Consider the following 17499-nt stretch of genomic DNA (forward strand, 5'->3'; position numbering starts at 1 on the left):
CACCACAAAGTGAACGGTTCTGTCTACAAAAAAAAATTTCTACTCTACCTGTCTGGGATAGGTCACAGGATGGGTTAAGCAACACTGGGAAGACCAGTCCACCAAGCTAAAGAATGATCAAATTGAAAGGAGCCTTAGAGATTAGCCACTTCCTCATTTTCCAAATGAGAAAATTGAGGTCTTGAGAAGTTAAATGACTCACTCAAAGCCCTAGGACTATAAGATGAAGAGCCAGAAGAGAATTTAGAGGTCTTCTAGCCCACTCCATCACCTCAAAGGAGAAATGACCTACCCAATGGGGGTAAATTGTAGAGGTTGAATTTAAACTCAGTCTTCTAAAATCCCAAACTCCTAAACTCTTTCCATGACAGCAGGGGTTGTCTGACTTTTTAGTCTGAGGACTTCTTTGCACTTTTAAAAATCAGTGAGGACCTGAAATAGCTTTTGTTGGTATGGATTATATCTTTTGATATTTACTGTATTAGAAATGTAAATGGGTACTTAAAATATTTATTTATTAATTCATTAAAATGACAATAAGAATATCCCATTAGATGTTAACATTAATGACATTTTATGAAAAATAAATATATTTTTTAAAAACCCAAAACAGTAAGAAGCATGGCATTGTTTTATATATTTTTTTAAAATCTCATTTAATGTTTAACTTAATAGAAGGCAGCTGGATGCTCCTATCTGTTTCTGTATTCCATCTGTTGAGATATGTTGTTTTGTTTGAAGTATATGAAGAAAATCTTGCCTCACACAGATATATATATTTGGAGAAGGGAGGAGTATATTAATAGGCAAATAACATCTTAGCAATATTTTGATTTTGTTTTGACCTCCCAGTCAAAGGCTCTTGAGGTCCCCAGGGGTCTAAAGATCACATTTTGAGAACAGTTGTACTATAGCTATCAGAAGCTTTTCCTGATTTCCCTAATTGTTTGCTCTCTGCCCCCTCCCATGATATTTTAATATATTTTGTGTTTATCTGTATACATGTTGTGATAATGATAATAGTTAGTATTTATATAACTCTCTAAGGTTTACAAAAAACTTTACATATATTAACTCATTTAATCCTCCCAACAAGTCTAGGAGGTAGGGTGCTATTAATTTCCCCATTTTACAAAAAAGGAAACTGAGTTTGAGAAAGGTTAAGTGAATTGCCCAGGGCTACTCAGGTATTAAGTATCTGAGGCAGGATTTGAACTCAACCCCAAGTCCTACACTTTATCCACTGTACCACCTAGAGATGTTTGTGTACACATATATGTAGTTGGAGCTATGTAAGTGTCTTGAGGGCAGGGATAGCCTTATATTAGTCTTGGCACTCCCAGTGCCTACCACAGAGTCTGACATAGAGTAGATGCTTAAAAAATGCCCATTGAATTTAATGTAATGCCCCACTGATAGCTGACAACCAGACATAGCTACTCTTCCTTCAGGGCTGGAGAGCCCAGGGGCCTGGTGAGGACAAAGATGAGAAGATCAGAACTTTTATCACTGCCCATATTCCTTAGATCCCATCCTCTTTCTTTTCTCTCCCAGTATTGGGAAGCCCCAGACTTAAAGTAGAGCAGCCTAACTATGAATATCCTTGTCCTGGGGTCAATCCCCTCCCCGTCCTGTGAAGTACTTTGGGATCTAAAGCAGTCTGAGTCTGTCTTTTCCCTTTGGCTTCATGTTATCATAGGATCACTAAGCAATCTTCATGGAGCACCAGTGTTTCTCTTTGGTCTTTTTTTTTTCTTTTTTCATTTCAGGGATGAGAGAGGGCCAGGCTGCTCTTCTGGAAGGGCAGGAGAAATCTCTCTTCCCAAGTCCAAAGCCTCTTGTCCCTGGTCCAGAATGCTTTGATTGTTAGTGCTTGTATTATTAGCTGGGGCTATTTAAAAATAGCCAATAGGAAACCCTAGGCTGGGCATGATGAGAGGCAGTCCAGCTTCCTGGTGTGAGCACGGGTGGTGGTTCATGCCTCCAGGCAAAGCTACTGCTGCCTCAAAGCAGGGGCCATGACTAGATGGCTGCTTCGGGCTTTTCTCTTTCTCTTCTCTTTAGTTCTTTTACTCTCCATGTGTTGCCACCTGCCCTAGCTACTGCTGGCGTGCCAGTTACTAAAAATAGTAAACCAGCCTCAGCAATCCTTAACTGAAAGGCAGCAAGGCATAGTGGGTCTGGAGACAGAGATGGGGGGCTGAGTCTGCTGCTGCTACTTCCTACCTGTGTGACATTAGACAAGCCCCCTCTCTTCTGGGGCCTCAGTATTCTCATCTGTAAAATGAGTGGTTCAGATTAGATGGCCTTTGAAGGTTCTTTCCAGTGCTGAATCCTAGCTAGTTAATTTCATGGGTGATTTCTACAGGCCATATTGAACACTGGAAGAGGAGTCACAAGTAATAAGATTCAAGGGTAACTGAGTAAGTCAACATATACAACATCAAAGAAATCTGACTCAACTAACCGATCAACAAGTACTTATTAAGTCCCAACTGTGGGCCCTGTACCCCAGGCACTCTGCTAGGAACTGCAATGAGGCTCAAAGACACAAACAAGGGCATAAAATCAAATTAAGAATTTGTACTTCTTGAATATATTTTGATTTGGGGAGTTTTGACAGTTATGCATTTGCTGGATGAAGTGACTTAGGAGCAGTAGTTGGGGGATGGGAAAGATGTATAATATTGGCATGTGTGAATGACTTGGTGAACATTTGTCAGGGTGACCTTTCTGTAATATTTGTTTAATTTGTAGCCTAGCACCATCTCATCTGGAATTCCACAGGTAGGGCTCAATCTTGGGGTAGCCTTCCTCCTATTCTCCCCTCCCCCAAATAATGTCTTTATCTCCAGCCCAGAGTTTACCCTGGGAAAACACACAATATGACTCATGTCTGTAGACTTTCAAATATGTGTAAAAGTGTCCTCCCCCATCTCCCATGAGCACCCAAATAGCCCAGTATAATAATGATGATGATAGCTAATATTTATACAAAACTTTAAGGATTACAAATAGATTTATCATTTCATTTGATTTTCCCAAGGACCCTGGAAAGTAGGTGTTATTCTTATCATCCCCATTTTATAGATAAGGAAACTGAGACAGAGGTTAAGTGACTTGTCATGGGTCACACAGCTAGTAAGTACTTGAGGTAGGATTTGAATTAAGGTCTTCCTCACTCCAAGTCCACCTAGCTGAGGTTTCTTGGGCAAACTAGAAGTCCTAATCTCTGTTCTTTGCTCAGATACATTCTCAGAATTTCTATGGAAAAAAAAGATAGAAATTGAGTGGGTCTGTTGACTCCCTTTTATAGGCCAGTTCAAGGGTTGATTCCTCCCACAAGTTATGTCCCACTACAACGTGGGCCAAACAGTGTATCTTAAGGGCAGCATCCATTAGTGTATCAGAAAGATTTAGGGAAAGGATATGAAATTCAATGCACTCACTGCTGGAAAGGAAGTTCATCACCCCTTTCCTGAGCAAACAATCTACAGGTTTGTACTAATGCAAAGTCTATGTGCTGCTTGGGAGGTGGGAGGGGATAGGAGTGTGTCACTGTCTTTACAATCTCACAGGTTCTAAATCGAGGAGAGACCTTAGACATCATGTGGTCCATGTTTAGACTTTAGACATCATGTGTCAGTCTACAGAGGAAGAAACAGGACCAAAGAGGAAAAGGGATTTGCCAAAGGGAGCACCAGTAATAAGGATGAGAGCTAGGGTTCAAACTCAAGTCTTCTGATGGCAAATCTAGCATTCTTGCCTATATGTACGAGACCCCTGAGGATAACTGAGAGAGTATCATAGCACTTCAGGTTTTCTTAGGAAGAAGGCTCCTAACAGTGCTTGGGATGGGGAGATTCAGCATTTTAGCAACCTCCCCCAAAAGTATGGACTAGAGCTTCCCAATGCCACTAGGCCCTGCCAGGGTTTGACCACAGTACAGAATGTGGTGGTGAGATCGCAGCTGCAATGGAGGGGCTTGATGACTAGAACTTTGACTGCAATGAACTTTGAGATCTAGCCGGCCTACATAAGCAGCTATCCCAGCAAGTCACATGTCAGAAATTATTGCCTTGGAGGCAGACTTGGAAAAAAAATAAAAGGAGTACCATGTTTTCTGCAAATTCAGGACTGGCCTGCCTCCACAAGTTTGCAGGCCAAGCAAATTCCCATGGTGCCAGGCCAGTGAGCAGAGCTTCTCTTGTCGCTGCTCCCTCTTCGCCCCTGAAAGGAAAAAAAATAATGGTTATCTTAGAGAACTCTGAGGAAACTATCTACTGCTTTCTGGGGTGGCTTGACCCTGTGCACATATATAGGACTTCTGTATGGTAAACACCAGGCCTTTTGCTCTTTGCATTAAAGAATACCACTCTATATAGTAATAGTACACTTATCTGGGGTTGAGGGGAGAGGTGTCAGACTTCTGGCAACCTCAGTCCTTTGGAAGACAGCCCAGACTCTGAAAAAAAAAAAGTCTCTGAGGACCCAAAATAGCTGTCAAAAAGGCCCCGTACTAAAAAAAAAAAAATCAAGTGCTCAACTTCTTAGGCCCTCACCCAGATCTTTATTGACTCCTATTTAACAAAACTATTTAACAAATCATTCTGATTTCTCAACCCACAACAGATTTAAAGTTGAAAGCCAGGAACAGAATGGGAGAGGCATTGTCAGAGACAGATACAATGAAACCAGGAAAAGCAATAGATGCTGGGCAGCCTAACATCAAGGAAAGACAAAGAAAAATTGAAAGAATAGGCCTAGAAATATACTGATGCACTTTGTTCATGTGTGTTTAAAATGATGCCTGTGTCAGGAGGTTGGGATGTTGCTGACCTGAGAGGGGAAGACATGCAGGTGATATGTCATTCACAGAATTTCCTTTTCATTTCCCACCACTAATTAACCTACAAGCATTTATTAAACTTCTACAGTGTGCAGGCACTATGGTAGTCACTGATGATACAAAAAGGCAGCATAATATAGTGGATAAGACACTGACCTTCATTTTATCTTTTATATGTTTATAGATTTGGAGTTAGGAAGGATCTTAGAGACTATAAAATCCAACAACCTAATTTTACAGATGAGGAAACTGAGGCAGAGAGGTTTAGTGACCCTGGCCAGGGTCACACAGCCAGTAAGTATATGAGGCAAGGTTTCAATCCAGGTCTATTTTACTAAAGAGAGTATAACACATAAGGGTGAGCAGTAGCCAGGAAAGGGTGCTTTGGACTTGACAGCCACAGGGATTGAAAGTGGAGCCATGGGGGCAGCTAGGTGGCAAAGTGGATAGAGTACCGACCCTGGATTCAGGAGGACCTGAGTTCAAATCCAACCTCAGACCCGTGATACTTACTAGCTGTGTGACCCTGGGCAAGTCACTTAACACCAATTGCCTCACCAAAAAAAAAAAAAAGTAAGAAAGAAAGAAAGAACGTGGAGCCATAGAGAAACAAAATGTGGGGCATTTCCCAAAGCAATGGTAATAATTGATTTGATAGTTGTTCCCTGAGCAAGGGATTGGGGTAGAGTGGAAATGGTTGTGCACCCACTGCAACAGCACAAATGACAAGATGTGCTTGAAGGATAGGTCTTGGTGTTGTGGTAAATGGCTACATGAATGTATGATCTAGGACAAGCCAGATAAATGTAGGAGGCTGAAACAAGAACTGATTCACAGAGTATCCCGTCTAGACAGGTCTGCCTTGACTAAATCCCTACAGAACAACTAAAGAAAATTTTAGTTGGTTTCATATTTAGTTGGTATCATCTTCCCATCATGAATTTTTTTAAATGGAAAACTATACTTGCAAACTCTTCTCTCTTCATTACATGAGTTCAAGTCTGGACTCAGTCTAACCCTAAAACTCGCATTCTATCTCTGAACCATTCATTACTAACTGAAATGAAAAAAATAGTGATTTTCCATTTTTTACCCATGTTATATCCTAGTAGCTCTGAAATAAGTCTATTGGGTGTTCTTTTACAATTGTTCAATGGAGCCTTGATCATCACCCAAGAATTCATCACATTCCTTCTTATTCTAGGGAAGTGGATATAATGGGAAGTATGCTATTTGTGAAGTTGAGGATCTGAGTTTGAATTTTAGGTCTGTTAGTTGTGTGACTTTGAGCATCTGATTCAATTAAATTGAACAAGTACTTATTAGGTACCAGGAGCTATTCTAGGTGCTAGGAACACAAAGATAAAAATGAACCAGTTCCTGTCCTCAATGGGCTTATGTTCTACTAGGGGAGATAATGATGGTGATGGTGGTGGTGACCCGGAGTCACACAGCTAGAAAATACTGAGGAAGGATTTGAACTACAATAGAATAGAGTCAGATAGGTTCTGAAGTTTGTATGAAAAGGAAAGGTGGAGAATATTCAAAATTCCCCTTGAAAATAAATCCCTTCAGGGGCAGCTAGGTGGCACAGTGGGTTAAGCACCAGCCCTAGATTCAGGAGGATCTGAGTTCAAATCCAACGTCAGACACTTGACACTTAATAGCTGTGCGACCCTGGGCAAGTCACTTAACCCTCATTGCCCCATTCAAAAAAGAACAAAAGGAATAAAAGAAGGAAGGAAGGAAGGAAGGAAGGAAGGAAGGAAGGAAGGAAGGAAGGAAGGAAGGAAGGAAGGAAGGAAGGAAGAAAGAAAGAAAGAAAGAAAGAAAGAAAGAAAGAAAGAAAGAAAGAAAGAAAGAAAGAAAGAAAGAAAGAGGAAGAAAGAAAGGAAGAAAGAAAGGGAGGAAGAAAAGAAAAGAAAACAGACCCCCCAAAAAAAGCTTCTTTAAAAATAAATAAATAAAAATAAATCCCTTCAATCTCAGTACTGTCTCTTTTAACTAGTTGTAGCTGGTAGGGGGTAGGGTCTCTTTAAGAGAAGGCAGTCTGTATAGGAGAGCTAATGCATCTGAGGAAGTCCCTATGAAAATAATTGAATGTCAATTTTATTTTTTTACTACACATAGCTAAGTGAGTGAGTAGGATAGAAAGGGAACCAGGACTTTTACTCCAATAGAAGAAAATGAAAACAGGTAAAGACTCAGCTGGAAGGAAAACTGATGATTACGGGAAAATATCATCTCCAAAAGGCTTCCTGTGTATATCCCAGAATATACTAGAGGGTGATCACACAACCATATCTCTATTTCTTCATCCTGATTCACCATAAGTAAAGGAAGGACACAAGGTAGACAAAGAAAGCCCAGCAAGGGCTAACTGTCCAGGAAAGCCAGGCAGGCCAACAAAAGCTGTCTCCCTCATTAGTAAGAACAGCCTAAACAGAACAAATAAACTGGCTGTGGATGGGACGGAGAGGAGATTCTGAATCCCACTCAACTCTGTTGAATGCTCATACTATAAAAGGCATAAGAGAACTGACACGAGGCTTTATCTCCTATCTCCTATTCACTTGTTCAGTAGAATAGAAGGCAGGATTGGCCCCATGATTTAAATTGTTATTTCTCTCCCCCAGACCCATTTTGTGGAGTGCTTATAGTAGAATTCAAATAAGTTAATTACATGTATGATTCAACTCCGATGTACAAAGTTGACGACATCTAAAATATGTACAGAATAAATAAGTTGAGGCCAAGAGCACTAATAAGAGGAGAGGGGGAGGGAAAGGTGTCAAAGGTAAGAGGTAGCATCTGAGCTGTGCTTTGAAGGTGTAATACCCTCTACCCCCACCCCTGAGCTCCCTCACAGAGTTTCAGAGTTTAGGGCCTGCTGCCAAGTTCACAAAGGAAGTGGCAACAGAAAGTGACTAAACAGTTTGTCCTTCATTTTCAAAGAAGACTATGACATCAGGAGGCGATGTCACTGAATTGGATTTAAGTGAGGGAGGGCTGTACAATGTAACCAACTCACTCTCTCCTCCAGAGACATCTGCGTCCAGTGGCAAGATATACATCAGGACGACTGGAGATGGCCCCAGATGTTTGAGTCAATTGGGGTTGTGACTTGCCCAGGGTCACACAGCTAGTGAGTCTCTGAGGTCAAATTTGAACTCAGATCCTCCGGACTCCAGGGACAGTGCTCTATCCATTGCACCACCCAGCTGCCCCTATCTCTAGTAGGAGAGTAGAAGGAGAAAGGCTAAGATTGCTCCTGGGTTGAATGGCAATAGTACTTTTACTGAAGCCAGATGTGAAGTACCGTACTCTGAGATAGGTGATTTGAGGCCAGAATCAGAGGCTGTTGATAGCAACTGGACAGGTGGTCTTCATGAATCCCAGACTGAGATATCTATTTCAGAGCTTTTGCATATTCATCTAAAGACTCATCCTAATGAATGTGTGAGTCAGACATCTTGTGTAAACCATGCCTTATTATTTTCAATCTTTGCCCCCTCACAGGGAGAGTACCTGGAGACTGGATAAACAAAGCATTCACCTAGAACTTCTGGTTCTGAACTGATCTTGTGTACTGTTTGGAGATTTCTAGGATACTGGACATGCTTGGTGGATGTGTTGTTATACATTTTTCTTATTAGATATTATTTACTTGATTACCAATTCTATGCCAAGAGTAAAAGTTGTGTACAAAACTAAGCATTTTGCTTTTCTGGCTAATTGATCCAGACATGTCAATGTCACATGACCAGGCTCACAATATGCTTCAAGAAGAAAGTAGCATTTACCACAGGGAAGGGAGTCACAGTTCACTGCTGATTGGGTAAATCCTCAAACCCGTACATTCCTAGATAGCTAAGTACTGCTTGGTAGAGAGGTATAGCTGAGCAATAAACAGGTTTCTGACTCTTTTAGAACTTTAGTGTTTGAAACTAACTCAACACTCCTACTCAGCAGAGTGTTTATACTTAACTTCCAGATGAGTGAGGGACTCCTTAGGGCCAGATTCTTTTAGCTGAGCATCATCAGGTGAGTAGGTATTGATTCTACCTAGTGATTAAAGAGAAACCTTAAGGGATTTTATGACTTAGAACTGAAGAGAGAGTGCATTCTAGGCTTGGATAACAGGCCATTTAAAGCTATAGATAGGTGGCACAGTAAATAAAGCACTGGCCCTGGATTCAGGAGGAGCTGAGTTCAAATCCAGCCTCAGACACTTGACACCTACTAGCTGTGTGACCCTGGGCAAGTCACTAAACCCTCACTGCCCCGGGGGGGAAAAGCTATGGACATTGGAGATGGAATGATGTATGCAAGGGACAGCAAATAAGCTGTTTTTCCTAGACTGAAGAGTGTGTAAAAGAAAAAAGTTTGGAAAGATAAACTAGAGCCAGGCTGTAAAAGGCTTTAAATGCTAAACAAAGGATTTAGCATTTCATCCTAGAGAAAACAGGAAAGCACCGAAGTGTCTTTAGCAGAGAAATGACATGGTAAGACCTGTACTTTAGTAATATCAATGTGGTAGTTTTATGGAGTATGGCTTGAGGAGAAGTGAGAGTGGAGGGCAGAAGAGCAATTAGGAGCCTATGATAATAGTATAAACGAGAATGGAACTTGGGAAGAGGCTGTGAGTAGAAAGAAGGGGACAGATACAAGTTATGTTGTATAGGTTGAATCAGCAAGACTTGGAAACATTACATATATGGGTTAAAGAAGGGGGGAAAATGGAAGATGATTCTGAAATTGTGAACCAAAGTAAGTAGAGAGAGACGCCCTCAACAGAAATGGGGTATGTAACTTTCCTTCTCTGGACCTCAGCTTTCCTATATGTAATTTGAAGTGCTTGGACTAGAAGAAACGTATAGTTCTTTCTACCTACCATTCCTATAACTTTCCAAATTATTGTACCCATCCCTGGCCTCCACTCCTACCTACATACATACAAACATACATACATGCATGCATACATATGTGTTTGTGTTTGTATACACATACACACATAAAGTAAATTACCTGTTGTAGAGAAAACAAAGATTATACTTTAGTATTTTCTTTTCACTATCCTAGTTTTCTCTGTCAGTCCATTTCCTGATCTGTGTAAAAATATTGCTAACCAAATTTGGGATTTCCTTATTTTCTCAGGGATTCAGACCACTTGAGCCAGATTATACAAAAACATTTCTCCACAGGAAAAAAAAAAAGTGACCCTGATTCTTAAGCCTGAGATATTGTGGGGAATAGTGAAGGAAGCTCTCTCACTCCCTCCAAGAGATGACCAACAAAATGTGTAATCTGCTCTATATCATGTGGTGGGATCCAGTTATAGTGAGAAAAGCACAGGGAATAAAATCAGAAGATCTGGATTAAAATCCTAGCCGAGTTATTTGCTACTTTGATTCCTCTAGACAAATGCTCTATTCTAAGATGACAGTATAATTACTGTCCAGACACTGTGCGGTATTATTATATCCAACCTCAGAACAAGTCAAAACTACTGTAGAGAAATTCTCATCAGTGCAAAAAAGATAATTTAAACCAACATGATGCAATAGGAAGAACTGTGGGTTTGGAATCAGAAGACCTGGGTTTGAATCCTGACTCTACCACTTTTGTGACCTTGGGCAAGCTGTCTAACTGCTGTGACTCAATTTCTTTATCTGTAAAAGGAAGGGTTTAGACAAGATAACCTCCACAGTCCCTGCCGGTTCTGACATTTTATGATCCTCAGTCTCTTCTCCATTCTTCTTCCTCTGAAAGCTAGGTGATGCAGTGGATGGAGCACTGGACCTTGAGTCAGGAAGACCTGAGTACAAATATCACCTGAGACACTAGTTGTGGCCCTAAGTTTGCCATTTAGCCTCTATCTGCCTCAATGGCATTATCAGTAAAATGGGAATAATACAGGCACTTACTTTCCAGGATTATTGTAAGGATAAAATGAGGTAATATTTGTAAAGTGCTTTGCAAACCTTAAAGTACTATGTAAATGCTAGCTATCAAGCTAGATCATCCCTCCAGCTATGCACCTATGATCTCAGGCCACATTGGGCCTACCATTTTTTGTGTTGTCTTCATTCCCTTTCACAGTGCAAGTCTTCTCTCCAGGGGGAAAGGGATGGGTTTGTATCTTAGTTATAATTTATAAGTCTGAGATACGCTTTTTTTTTTTCTGAGATCCTCTTTAACTCTTCATGTGTACTTTGGCCACCTTCCCCACTGGAGTGGTGTTAACTCAAAGGAAGTTTTCTCATCACTCTGTACAAGAGAAATTGTGTTCTAAACACTCTTGCCCATAGCCTCCCTTAATATTGCCCTGCAGGTAGCCTATTCCAAGAGAAAACATTCACAAGCAATGGCATTATTTTTTAGGATGATGGAATAATATGAAGGAACCAAGGACAAAGGATAATTTATTCCCGACAAAGTCAACACCTTTGCTTTGCACCAGCTCTTGCAGTTAAAAAAACCCAGTTGTTAATTGGGCTTGCTTTATGAAAAGCTCATTAGCATCCCCATATAACTAAAATGCACAGCTCCAGAGTTAATTGCAATCCTGCACTGCGGTGAACAACGACAGTGATGACATTTGCATATTGTACATAAAATTAAAAATACATGTCAGATAGGTGCTCCTGTAATTTCTCTTCACCAAAAAGAGTCCGCCTTGAATACCATTGCATTCACAGCAATAATGGGGAAGATTTTTGAATTTGAATGAAAATCATATGTATAGAATGAGCTTTAGAAAGGCAGGGAGTCTACAAAAGATTGGAGGAAACCAAATATGAAACATTCTATAGTCCCGACCACAACAGCTGGGATCTCCCCCCCAAGGATAGAGATATGTCATCCTGTACTGGATGTGTGGCATGTTCATCCAATGCCTTTCATCTAAGATTCTCAAGTGATTTTGTGAGGACAAGTCTTAGAGTAAGGCGATTCTTCAACCCATTTTCTCCAAAGATTTCAGGCTTCTTTTGGACTAAGTAGAGTAAATGGAATATAGATAGTTCAATGCCCTTTAGGTCATCTGGTGAAAAGACTACCAGGACCCAACTTTTCTCTTCACCAGTGCTTTGCTTGGTGTTCTGGTTTCAAATCTTGGCAATGCTGCTTACTACCTTGATATGACCTTTGGCCAAAGTTTCTTCATTTGTACAGTATAACTTGATCTCTAAGGTTCCTTCCAGTTCAAAATCTATACTCCAAGTCATTTCTGATGCAAATTCTTCCTGTTAATGAAGCCAAGGATAAGAAAAACACACTATGAGTGAAAGCAGCATTGCTTATTATAAGACCCATCTTTTCTCTTCACCAGTGCTTTACAAATCTTAAATTACTAAAAAAAAATGTGAGTTATCATTTACTTTATTTAGGTAGCGTTATCTCTCTTTCACTTGAGGAAAAAATTGAGGCCCAGAGAAGTTAATTAGATTTGCTCAAGGTCACAAAGTTGGTAACAGAGCTGAGGCTCAAACCCATGTCTTCTAAATCCCAGTCCCATGCTTTCAGTAACAGACTCTGCTGTTGATCCAAGCTTCCTCCCTCCTTGGAGGGTTCTTAATCTGGGACAAACTCTCTTTATGAAATAAAGTCCTGATTGCTTATTAAAAAGGAAAGAAAACTGCCATTTATGTAGGACTTTGAGGTGTGCAAAGTGCTTTCCAGATATTATTTCATTTGATCTTCATGTAAGCAGGGACTGGCCAATGGGGGCATAGTCCTCAGTGCACACTACCCATGCATTGACTGGGCCCCCACTTGCTAGTCCCCCATTACACTCACAACAATTTTATGAGATAAATAGCATAGGAACTGTTAGTCTTAATTTATAGATGAGGAAACAAGACTCTGAATGCTTAGATGATCTGCTTATGGTGACAAAACTACTAAGTGTTAGAGGCAGGGTTTGAACTTGGAACTCTGGATGCTTAGTCCTCTAATCATTTTACCATTATGCTACCTTTCAGCCTTCATATATACATAATCAATGGTACGGCCAATAGAAGGCAACAGGCAAAAAGAGTTAAAATTCCTTTTTTCTGGTCTAAGATACATAATTCACTTTGTTTGTTCAAGTATTTATGAAGTATCCACTACATGCTGAGCACTCCTGGGGATTCTCTATTTTTTGTCGGGGAGAGGGACAATATGACAGACTTGTGATTTTATCACTAGTGGAAATTTGTAGTATAGAAACTTCTTCCTAACTCATCAGCAATTTATAGTCTTAGAGGTTTATAGGCCCTGAGAACATCAATAACTTGCTCAGTCAGCAGATATTAAAACCCTGGTTCTCTAGCTATTGTGCTATACTGCCTCTATTCTTCTGGAAATATGAAGAGGAATAAGACATAGTTCCCTCTAAAGGAATTGATAGTGCTAGTAAAGGAGAGAGATGTGTATATAAACAACTAAAATGCAGGACATGGTGCCTAAATGTCACACACAAGAAGCTATAGAATTTCAAGAGAGAGGGAAGGGGGGAGGGAGACAGACAGACAGACAGACAGACAGACAGGCAGGCAGACAGAGATCATTTTTAGCTAGAGTAATCAGGGAAGACTTCATGGAGGACATAGTAACAAATAGATTTTAAAGGATGGGCAGGATTTCAAAAACAAAGATGGAATGGGAAGTGGAGGAAAGCATTCAGACAGAGGGAACAGCATAGACAAAAGCAAGAGGTTGTAAAGTGCGAGTCATCTGTGGGAAGTAAGGAGTGTGCCAGTTACATATGTATGCGTATGTATGTACATTGATATATATATATATATATATATCTTTACACATATACATGCATATTGTTTTGTCATTTTTTAGTCATGTCCAACTCTTCATGACTCCATTTGGGATTTTCTTGGCAAGACACTGGAGTGCTTTGCCATTTCCTTCTCCAGCTCATTTTACAGATGAGGAAACTGAGGCAAATGAGGTTAAGTGACTCGCCCAGGGTCACATAGCTAGTAAGCATCTTTTGTTTAGATTTTTATTTTCCAAATTACATGTAAAAGCAAATTTTGACATCAATTTTTAAAAAAAACTTTGTGTTTCAACTTCTCTTCCTCCCTCCTTTCCCACCCCCACCCCAAGAACTCAAGCAATTCAATATAAATTATACATGAGTAGTCATGGAAAATAACTCTACATTAGCTAGGTTGTGATAGAATGCTGGTAAGTATCTTGAGGCAGATTTAACTCAGGAATATGAATCTTCCTGACTCCAGGTCTGGCACTCTATCCACTATATCACCTAGTTGCCCTATACATGTGTACACACACACACACCTTTCACACATGTATGCACATATACACATATGTACACATAATTATACATGTGTATATGTATATATATGTGCACACATACATGTATACACCTATAAGTGCCCTACTCCTTCCTTGCTTCACAAAATGACTGGCACTTTACCACCTCTGTGCTTTTGTCTATGCTGTTCTCTCTACCTAAATGTGTCTCTCCTTCTCACCCTCTTTCTTTTTCTTTCTCTTTCTTAATATAGATAGGTAGATAGATATAAATATAAATATATATGTTTTATATATATATATATATATATATAGTCTATCAGTAGAGATAGATTGGTTGGTTGGTTGTTCTCCTTCATTCTTTTTTTTTTTTTTTGCAGAGCAATGTGGGTTAAGTGACTTGCCCAGGGTCACACAGCTACTAAGTGTCAAGTGTCTGAGGCTAGATTTGAACTCAGGTCCTCCCAAATCCAGGGCTGGTGTTTTATCCACTTCGCCACCTAGCTGCTCCTCTCCTTCATTCTTGACTATGTTGGAGTCAAGGTACAGTGTGTCCAATTATGCATGATCAGACAAATATGAGCTAGGAAGGCTCTACCATGGTTCAGGTACCAATAGTCCACATGAACACTTGGAGTGGAAATGTTTCTAAATTCTTTTGAGCTACTGTGATTCTGCTTCGCTCATAGAACACAGCACTTTCTTTGATCTATGCATGCCATGCTGGGCAGTCCTTTGCCAGTGTTTCCCATGTCATGCAATTCCACAGTTCTTCAAAGAGACCTTGAGATTGTCCTTGTATTGCTTCTTCTGAACTCCATGTGAGCACTTGCCCTGTGTGATTTCTCCATAAAATAATCTTTTAGGCAAATGTACTTTCGGCATTTGAACAATGTGGCCAGCCCATTGGAATCGTGTTCTCTGCAGTAGAGTTTGAATACTTGGCAGCTTAGCTGAAATAAGGACCTCAGTGTCTAGTACCTTATCTTGCCAGGTGATCTTCAAAATCTTCCTTAGACAATTCAAATGGAAGTGATTCGATTTCCTGGCATGATGCTCTTAGACTGCCTAGGTTTCAGAGGCATACAACAATGAGGTCAGCACAGTTTGGTAGGCAGTCTAATATCTCTTCTATCCCATATTTTCCTTTGGAGCCTCCCAAACACTGATCTAGCTCTAGCAATGCATACATCAACCTTATCATCTATGTGTAAATCTATGGAAAGTATACTGCCAAAGTAAGTGAACTTATCCACAGCATTCAATTTTTCTTCATTTGCTGTAACCGATGCTTTCACATATGGATAGTGTGATGCTGCCTGGTGGAGAACCTGAATTTTGTTGGTGTTGTTAGGCCAAAATCAAGCAGAAAATCAATCCATACTTTGTTACATCTCAGTCTTAGAGGCTGCATTGAGTGCAAAATCATTTGCGGGGGTGGAAATGTTGCACACAAACTCTCCCTCCACTTTAGTCTTGGCTTGTAGCCTTTTCAAGTTAAATAATTTACTGTCAGTACAGTAGCTGACCTTGATGCTATTTTCATCCTCATTGAATGTATCTGATAACATTTCTGAAAATATCATGCTCAAAAGCATGTGAGCAAGCACACAGCTCTGCTTTACACCATTGGTGACTGGAAAAGTGCAAGAGCATTGTCCGTTATCCAGAACCAGTGCAAACATGCCATCATGAAACTGATGAACTTCTCTTAGAAACCAAATTTTTCACCTGGAGAGGAGCCTAAACCTCTTCTTCATCTGTAAGTTCAGCTAGAGAAAGAATGACTACAACATGAGGTCAATGGCTTCAGCATTGATTGATGATAGTCTGTTGAGAACACTATAGAAGGGTTCAGCCCATCTCCCCAGGATCATGAACAATATGGCTAAATCGGCACTGAGCAGTTGAGATCACCATAGGTCTTTGGCCCATAAATACTGTGAGGGCTAAATTTAATATATGGAGAGTTAATTGAGTGGCTCACCATAATATTGGGGTCCCGGAAATAATGAGGGACCTCTAGTTCCAAAGCTCCCTCCCCTCCAAAACTGCCTTTTTAGATATTTCTCCCAGGCCAATAAGAAAGGAGCTTAACAGCCTCTTTTCCACAAACGAATCAGATTTTATTAATGGGAATAAAATAAACAGCAAAGGTGAAATTAATAAAAATCAAAGAGCATTTAATCTTCCTCCCCCAAAAGGGGAGGTCCTTCAAAACTGCCTGTGGAGAGTGGTTTCTCTTTTTGACATCAGCAGCATACCTCACTTCAGGGCAGGCTAGATATGGCCCCTTCCAATGAGTCAGCCAAATTCCAATAATCTTACCACTTACCCCCGCTTTGTTTCTTCAAGGAACACAGTGTGTTTCCTTGATGAAACAATACCCTTCAGTCTATCATAAAAGCACTTTGGATTGTTATTATAAGCATAAAGCTGAATTTCATCTGCCTTCTTACTGAGCCAAGAATCCTGCATCTCTCTAAGTTTTGCTTGTACTTTACTTTTTTTTGTTTGGTTGGTTGGTTTTTTTGTGGGGCAATTGGGGTTAAGTGACTTGCCCAGGGTCACACAGCTAGTAAGTGTCAAGTGTCTGAGGCTGGATTTGAACTCAGGTACTCCTGAATCCAGGGCCAGTGCTTTATCCACTGTGCCACCTAGCTGCCCCCTGTACTTTACTTTTAATGGAGTTAAATGCTGCCTTCTTAGAGATGAACTATCCTTCTGAAAAACCCTGTGGAGTTCTCATTTTTTCATTTAGCAGCTTCTGAATTTCCCCATCATTTTCCTCAAACTATTCTTCATGTTTTTGAGTTTCTGGCCCAGATGAGTAAACATGGTACACCAAATCTCTGAAAGCTGCCCCTTCCTTTTCTGCACCACTGTGGACAATCATGTGTTGGTTCAGCTTACCCTCCAAGTCAGTGATGAATTGTTTCCTCTTGGAAAAATGCTCTAATTTGTTGACTTTAAGTCTTCAAGTAGTCATCTTGCCCTGAGGCCACCATTTTTGTTGCATGTGAATATTTAGCTTGGGGAAGATAAGTCTATATTCAGTACAGCACTCTGCACAACTCATCTTCATTCTCACATCCTGTTTGTCTCTTTTCCTTACAATGACATGTATATGCATGAAGTTTTATTGAATTTAGGCCAATGGAAGACAGTGTTGGTGATAAGAAGGTCATGAGATGTACAAGTCTTCAGTAGTAAGTGACTGTTGCTGTTTCCAACTCCATTTTCCCCAAGGTCTCCCTGCCATGTCTAGTAATCTGTGCCTACTCTAGCATCAAAGTCACCCAGAATTACAAGTGTGTACTCTTTTGGCACACTGATGATAAGATTCTTCAGGTCTTCATAAACATTTTTTT

This window comes from Dromiciops gliroides, chromosome 6 (genome assembly GCF_019393635.1).
Source record: "Dromiciops gliroides isolate mDroGli1 chromosome 6, mDroGli1.pri, whole genome shotgun sequence".
In the NCBI taxonomy this organism is placed as follows: Eukaryota; Metazoa; Chordata; class Mammalia; order Microbiotheria; family Microbiotheriidae; genus Dromiciops; species Dromiciops gliroides.